This window comes from Limulus polyphemus, unplaced genomic scaffold (assembly GCF_000517525.1).
Source record: "Limulus polyphemus unplaced genomic scaffold, Limulus_polyphemus-2.1.2 Scaffold1109, whole genome shotgun sequence".
NCBI classification, from domain to species: domain Eukaryota; kingdom Metazoa; phylum Arthropoda; class Merostomata; order Xiphosura; family Limulidae; genus Limulus; species Limulus polyphemus.
In genome coordinates, this window is record NW_013666719.1 from 53417 (window position 1) to 59620 (window position 6204).

Here is a 6204-nt window from a genome sequence, read left to right on the forward strand (position 1 = left end):
AAATCTCTCTTAAATTCCTTTCTCTTATCTCCTGTTATTCCTTTAATTTTTCTCTCTCTCATTCTTCTTATTATTCATTAAATTTTCTGTCTATTTCCTTTTGACTAAGTTTCATTAATCTCAATAAATCTTTGATGAATGAGTATTCAGCAAAGTAATAATGATGATAATAAGGATTAATGATTTATGCCATTTTATATGGGCTGAAATACTAATTCTTGACTTGCAGATACAGTTACTAGTACTACAGGTGTAGTCAGTACTGAAGAGATGCACTGAGGCACTAGCTTTGTGATGACGTGTATGCTTGTCCTGTAAGGATTTCATTCTATTATCCTCAAATGTGGAAGCTGCTTTGTGACATTTACTTCTCTATATATGGGTCTGTCCATGGTGGTATTTCCATATTGAATACCTTATGGTTGGCTTTCAGAATGTCTTTATATCCATTATATACGAGTATGGGCTGTCCTATGGTGTGAAGTCCCTTACTTAACTCACTGTAGAATACCGCCTTTGATATGTAGATATCCTCCATGCAAACTGCACATTCAACTCAAAAAAGCTAGGCTCTGTTGAATTTGCTCTCAATGCCATTATGATTTGCCTCTATATTACCTCACATTTTGAAAGTTAAATCCATTATATCCTGGTTATGCCGCCTCAAGTAGGGCATAAATTTAAAGCTTGAACATTTATTTGTTTTACATTTCACAACTAAAATTATTCTTATTAATTTTTTAAATAAAAAACGCAACTGCCCATCCTGGGGCTCAAACTCATTGGCCTCTGATTAAGGTAAGAAACCCAAAACTCACTATATATGTAATTGGTTAGGCCATATATCCTCTATATACTTGTATTTAATAGTTTTGTAGATACAACCTAAAATCTTACTTGCCCTTTCACTAGCAACAGCACATTGCTTAGATAGCTTAAGAGTCTGATGAACCAAAATACCAAGATCTTTTTCTTCCATAACATTTTTAAGGTTATTCCAACCAAAATTATACTCATGATTCAAATTCTGATATCCTTCATGCGTTACCTTGCATTATTATAATTAAAACTATCTGTCATTTATTTGCTTATCTAATCAAATAATTGAAATATTTTTGTCATGTGACAGCAGCATCCTCACAGCCAGCAATACTAAAACCTTAATATCAGTAGTAAATCTGAACAATTTATTGACTATTCATCCATCTATGTCATTGAAGTAAATCAAAAATAACAAAATTCCTAACAATGAGCCAGCGGGTACCCAACTTATGACATTAATTAATTCAGTTTGACTGAACTCCGTTTATAACAACCTCCTGCTTTCTTTAATCCAGCCAGTTTTTTATCCAATGAGCCAACCTAACCTCATGCCTATGAAGATAAGTTTAACAAGCCTTTTATGTGGAATCTTCCTAAGAGTTTTCTGAAAATCCAGGTACATTAAATCTATACCCGTACCCTTATATACCTAAGTAGTAAACTCTACAAAGAATGCCAAAAGATTAGTAAGGAAGTATTTTTCTCCAGTGAAACCATGCTGAGTATATAACAAAATTTTTAACTTCTATCAGATTTTCAAAAACATTTCCCACCACTGATATAAGGCTAATAGGCCTATAAGCACTGGGACAGTTTTCATAAAGTAGCTCTTCAACAGATTGGCAAGGTAGATCTTGATCTTCCCATCCACTTTCATTTTATAGAACACTCTTTGACAAGACAAGTTATTTTCCTCTATCTCCATTATTACAATACAAGCTGTGAAACTCACTTTAGAAATCACCATTATATGCTCTTTATGGCTAAACTCAGAATCAAGCAGTCTAACTTTAGTTTTTTCACTTTTACTTTCACTAACTTACTTTAATTGATGCCTATATATATATATATATACTGTCAGACTAAGGCCTAGAACTTTCTATAAACTACAAGACGCTATGATGTAACAATACTTACTTAAAGCAATGAGAAAAATTCAGAAAGTTTGAGTAACATAACGTCAATCCATAACAACTGAAGTACACAACCAATGATTCATAAACAGTTATGTAACCAAACTTGCCATAACTCTCACTTCTGAAACTAATTTATTTTAATGCTCATGCTATGTAAACAATATAAATCATAATGGTCACATTAAACTTAAAAATTAAATGAAACAGTCATGTATAACATTAAGACCATCTTCAAGAAAACTATTTACAATATTTTTTACACTTTATACAAAGACTGTTTTGGCTGGTCTATCTGTGAAGATATCTGCATACTGGCACAGTAGCTCTTGTAGGTCTGTCTTCTGCTTGTCAGTCAGTTCTTCACTTATGCTGATGTCCTTGTATGTCTCATCTCCACCCAGTGGTCTGGTAGGTTTTCATCTTCCATGACAAAGTCACTATCTTCTGGTTCTACATCTATGTCCATGCCCATATGTGCCTCAATAGCTACACCCTTGAGGTCGTCTTCCCTCTCAAAGTAGCTCTTCAACAGATTGGCAAGGTAGATCTTGATCTTCCCATCCACTTTCATTTTATAGTCCCTTCTCTTGACCACTTCCCACACTTCAAAAGGTCCTTTCCACTGCAGGGTGAGTTTGTTGTTATCCTTAAGTAGCAGAATGAAAACATTCTGTCTGACCTTGAAATGTCAAACCTTGGCCTTCTTGTTATAGAAGTGCTTCTAACTGCCTTGAGCTGCATAGAAGCTCTTTCAAGCGAGTTGACAGGACATTCTGGTATGTGTTCCTCACTTCTAACTCTTCTTCTCCTGTCCATAGCTCTTTCAACATGTGCATCAGACCATGTACCATTCTTCTGTACAGCCACTTGAAGGATGAAAATCCTGTAGTTGCTTCTGGGACTTCTCAGTAAGCAAATAATACTACCTGCAGGTACCTGCCCCAGTCACATGGTCTTTCTTGGCACATCTCCTTCAGTATATTTTTTAAGTCTCTATCACAAAGTCCATTACATCTGGTAAAGAGTTGCCTAGTCTTGATGAGTCTGCACACCTCCTCTTGCATCAGTTCTGAGGTAAACTGAGGACTATAACTTTCCACGTTATGATATAAGAATACTTCCTTAAAGCAACGAGAAAAATTCAGAAGGTTTAAGTAACATGACGTCAATTCATAACAACTGAACTATACAACCAATGATTCATAAAAAGTTTTGTAACCAAACTTGCCATAACTATCACTTATGAAACGAATTTACTTTAATGCTCATGCTATGTAAAAAATCTAAATCATAATGGTCACATTAAACAGTCATGTATATCCAACATCACCGTTGTTACTTCCTTTTCTAAGTCTTATTATTATTGGCTTTCTCAAATCTTATTGCATGTACTTTTCAGCTGCTACTTAGGAGTTAACTATATTTATTTATTACTTCCAGCCGCCTGTTCCATGTATTTGAAAACTGACACTGGCTAGTTATATGTTGTGTTCTATACACCTCGTAGTATGTTTAATATGTTATTTTTCTTTGTATTTACTGTATAATTTTATTAGCCATATAATTTGTTACTTATTAATTTTTATCTTTATAAACATTAGTTTTTTGCTGTACTATCAGTATTGACCTGCTACTTGACTCTATAGCTAAACTGTAACATGTCATAGTAATTTATCTTATATGTCAAGCTATTCTAAAGTTGCACTGTTGAAGCTATTTAATTAAAGGGCTTTCACTGGTCACAAGACATTTATACAGATGATTCTGTAAAGTTTCACAGTTATTTAAGAAATGTTAAATTGATGATATGAAAATTCAAATTGCAAGCCACTATTACTTATGTGTTCCATAAATAAGGTATACATTCCTTATGCTTTCTTTAATGTTACCTTCATTAACAGTATTGGTTAGAATGTGTAATATCTCTATCTATCTATCTATATATATATATATTTGTACTGTTGTTATATTTTTATTGTAAAGATTATTTTGTATTGTCAGCTTAGCACATTAATTTAAGAACAATCTAAATTTCCTAAGCTGTCCAAACCTTGCGAGATATTTTTAGGATCATGGTTAAAAATATTGCTAACAGAAAGGGCTCTAATCATTACTGGGTTGGTTTGTAACTGTGACCTATGTAAGTAATTTGCTTTGGTTAGAAGCTAATATTACACATCATAGAATTTCATTAGGAATTAAGTCACTATACTCTATGCTGATGTAAGGTTTTAAATAATAAGAATAAAACACTAGATAGAAAACTATATAAAAAAAAAGAAGTTTTTTTTTTACTTGGTCCAGATCCCATACTCTGCCAAACTGAAAACTTGAATAATATGAACAAGTCGTATCTAGATATTGTTTAATGTTCTAATTAATTATTAATTCAGAAATTACAAAGTTGAATAATTTTATAATCAAATACTCAGACATTTTGCAAGTCAAAACATCACAGAAGTTAACAACAAATTCCATAGAGAAACCATATACCTATGATAACCATTGGATTTATGTCACAAAATAAAATGTAATGCAAAACATCACAGGTATAAATAGTGCAACATTAAACATTTTCCTTACAACTGTGTGTGAAAGCAATAATCAATAATAATTTAACAACATGTCAACATTTCTTTTACTGCAAATAAAAACAAAAAAGCAACAACAGCTTTTCAGATTAAAAGCACAAATAAAGAAAATCAATAATAAGACCATTTTTCTTCATACAAACCATTTCTGAAGGATTATAGATGAGTTGAAAAATAATTGTGCACTTTCTAGACATTTGTTGTTCAATAAACAACTTACACTATGAAAAACAAGTGTTTTACATAAACTATACAAAGGCAAAAGTAGGTATTACATAGCAAAAAATGAGTTAAATGTTAGTCATACATGTAGCAAAAAACAAAACAAAAAATTAGAGAAAGGAAGCTCAGGAAGAAACAAGTTAAACACAAGTAAAATTTGTTTAACTGAAACAAAAGCTGGCACAGATTTTAGATATTTACACAAATACACATTTTTATTCTCTTTCATTCCAAAAGATAGGTTAAAGCTATTCAACTTTCCATCTATGTGGTATCACAGTTACTTCACAATTTAATGTGTGAATTGTAAAATGGAAAAATATAAACTTGCACTAGATAACAAAATCAATACCTTGGTCAGCTGAGAACTAAAAATAGCTTGATGTAGTTTTCATATAAAGACACATATTTATACTATTTCCAACTAAATGTAGAACTTGAGTTGCTTCACATTACAGTAGTTCTTAGCTAGGTTTTGTTACCTAATGTGAGATTCATGTCACAATTCACTATAGTGAGTGCTGCATTTAGATGGAAAGATGAATATTCCCAGACTCTACTATGCAAAGAAGAGTATAAAGTTCTGTGTTTATCTCAAAACATTTTCAAAATCTAAAGTCTTATCTTGTTTTATCTTCTGCAATTTTTATCAAAGGCACAGCTAGGTTTACATGATGAGAAGTGACACTGCTTGAAACTGTTTCAGATAGTTATGGAGTTTGTTGCTTATGTTGTGAGCTTACATGTTTTTATTTAAATATACAAAAAAAATCAAAAATGTTGCCAAATCATTAAAAAAATCACCTTAGTAATAAAAGAATATACTACACATTGCTCTAGAGTTAAAACATTTCTAAATGAGTTTGGCATGTAAAAAATATCAAACAAAAAAAATTAAACAGTCATATCATTAACATGAAAAGGTTTCATCAAATAATTATTCCATATTACAACTAGCACAGATGAGCAAAGAAAAAGTAAAAACAATATATCTAGTATTACTTAGAGAAAACTGAAACTAACAAGAAAGTGTTAAAAGCATGTAAAACAAATATGTCAATAAATACATATGCACTGCCAATGATTACTTAGATTAGAGTGTACTTAAGAATTTTGTCTGGAAGGCAATAATAGAAAGTACATTTAAACACCATATGTTATGAGAGTTAAGATTAGCTTTACAGCAATAAACATCAGTTGGCAAGATTTTTTGTTTATGTTATATTTTTATTTAAAGAAGGATGATGAAGAGCACTAGCTTGAAACATATATATATATATATATATTTTTTTTATTTAATGAAGGATGATGTTTCAAGCTAGTGCTCTTCATCATCCTTCTTTAAATAAAAATATAACATAAATGGCGATTGTTCAACCTATTATTTTACTTTGATCTTTTTTGTCTTTGTGGGTTTAATTTTACATTTTTTT

The 6204-nt window shown here is 31.3% G+C and overlaps 1 protein-coding gene across 3 annotated transcripts in view; it reads right to left on the reverse strand.

The window, feature by feature from the left end:
* Positions 1-2194: 2194 nt before the first annotated feature.
* The window catches only part of LOC106462172 (mitogen-activated protein kinase kinase kinase 20-like), a 194229-nt gene continuing 190219 nt past the window's right edge, over positions 2195-6204 (reverse strand). Inside the window, exon 21 of one of the 3 annotated variants that reach the window (XM_022389353.1) lies at positions 2195-3027. The gene's annotated coding sequence lies outside the window, so the exon portion shown is untranslated. Of the gene's footprint in view, positions 3080-6204 lie in introns of all 3 variants that reach the window. The other 2 variants (XM_013922070.2, XM_022389354.1) reach the window with 2 other exon arrangements.